Source organism: Stegastes partitus, unplaced genomic scaffold, assembly GCF_000690725.1.
Source record: "Stegastes partitus isolate 25-593 unplaced genomic scaffold, Stegastes_partitus-1.0.2 Scaffold382, whole genome shotgun sequence".
Lineage (NCBI taxonomy): Eukaryota > Metazoa > Chordata > Actinopteri > Pomacentridae > Stegastes > Stegastes partitus.
In genome coordinates, this window is record NW_007578113.1 from 391,605 (window position 1) to 393,901 (window position 2,297).

Below are 2,297 nucleotides of genomic sequence, written 5' to 3' on the forward strand. Positions count from 1 at the left end.
AGAAGAGAAGAGAAGAGAAGAGAAGAGAAGAGAAGAGAAGAGAAGACATAAAGTGGTGCAGAATCAGGTGCGCCTCAGCTGTTCAAGTTACCTTCTCTACATAAGAGTCCAGGTCAGCTGTTAGCAGGTGATGTCTCTCTCATCTGCAGGTACGACTGCTCCTCTGCTGCTTTCAGAACAGCAAAAGATATTAGGATGCATGGAAGACATTTTAGAGCAAAACATATTTGATAATAGTCATGTTGACTTTACTTTCCTCCCAGAATATTGTTATTAATATTATGTATTAATATTTTCTCTTGTGCTGAACTTGTCGATGTCAACTGATGCATTTCTGCTGGAGGTTTTGTTTGTTTGTGACTGTTTGAGTTGTTTGAGTGCTTGTCTCAGTTTTACCTGCTCCTAGACTTGAATGAATTATATATATATACTGCATGTGAGCCACACATGATTAAACTGTAATTCTCACTAGCAGCCTCTAGAGGCCACAACACTCCTGACATACCAATGATTAGAATCCAAACTGACACAAGGGCTGAAGTTTAACGTGTGTCCTCAGGTTGGCATCAGAAAAGGTCACAAGTTCACACGGTTGACTGATGATGGATTTTAGAAATAACTATTTCACCTGCAGATGCATCTTCATCTGGGTTCTTTCTCAGGACGCCGTCAGACTCGAGCTGCTGTGGTCTCTGTGTCTGGACTCGCTGTTGACCCTCGTTGGACCAAGTATTGGTTGTTGATTTGGACTTGATTGGTCAGCGATGGCAGGACCTGGTGTTGCTCTGAGGCTGCATGAGTTCAGAGAGTCTCGGGACCCTAAAGAGCTCGATGGACCAAATACATTAACTCTAAAGTGAGTGAGCAGCATCAGCTTCCCTTCACCCATTATAGCACGTATTTGCTGATTACATTTTGTTTTATGAATAAATACAACAATGAAATGGATGCAGTGGAGTGAAAAGTACAATACAGCGCTCCCAGAGAGTAATTCAAAGTTCTAGCACTTATTGTAGTTACACCTGTTAGCTTACAGACTAAAACAATGATCAATCTCATCATCTGACCTGCTGATTAGTTTTCAGATGTCATGTTTGTTCAGCTCCAAACTACACGTTTGGTCAAACATAAGTTAAGTCCAGAATCAAAGTAGAAAATAGAGGTGAAAAAACAGATAACTCCATCTTCACAAAGCTTCAGAAAACCCACTTTTCCATCGTCCACCTGAGACGACATCAATCAAACTGAAGTTATCTCTATTGTTGTCATTTCTACTGAGTCAGATCCACTCAGCTTCAGTTTGATTGATATGATCTCATTCAATACAGCAAAAAAAAAAAAAAAAAATTCTGAAAAGCTACAGAAATGGAGTTATCTGATTTTGCAAATGAACTCTTCAAATATATTACTTCGAAGATTAAAATCAGCTTTGATGCTCCATTATCTTAGTAACTGAGTTTTTTGTTTGACACACGCAAGACAAAAGTCTAATTAAATTATACTGACTGTATGTAATTTATGATTAATTGATCAGACCAGTTACTTGTTGATTTTCTGCAAGGTCTGGAACAGTTATTAATAATCAGCAAAGACAGGAAACAGCAGATGGAAAGAGTTCAGATTTTACTAGAATAACAATAAAAGATTTGGTGTGTGTTTAGTAACCCGGTTTATCTTTTTCGTTATAGAGCGTCACGCCTGGGGAAGGATGTACGTGGATTATATCCGGGACAGCTGGCCAGAGTCCATGTTGTCCACTCAAAGTGTTGTGGGTAATGAAATGGGTGTAATAAATGTGACATTTTGAAATGTTTACATGAAAAACGTGACCAGGGTCTAACACTACATGCATGGTTTCAGATTTATCTACCCCAAAAACATTGTTGCCTTGCAGCTAGAAAAACGCGTCCCAGTGAGGACATCTGGGATCTTGTGTGTGGAATCTCCATGGAGAACATGGTCTAGAAACATCCATCCATCCATCATCTATACACCGCTTAATCCTCACTAGGGTCATGGGGGGCTGGAGCCTATCCCAGCCGACTTAGGGTGAAGGCAGGTTCACCTGGACAGGTAACCAGTCTATCACAGGGCTACACTTAGAGACAGACAACCAAGCACACTCACATTCACACCTACGGACAATTTAGAATCACCAATTAACCTCAACATGTTTCTGGACTGTGGGAGGAAGCCAGAGAACCCGGAGAGAACCCACGCTGCACGGAGAGAACATGGAGACTCCACACAGAAAGATTCCAGGTGTCCTCACCGGGACACGAACCGGCGACCTTCGA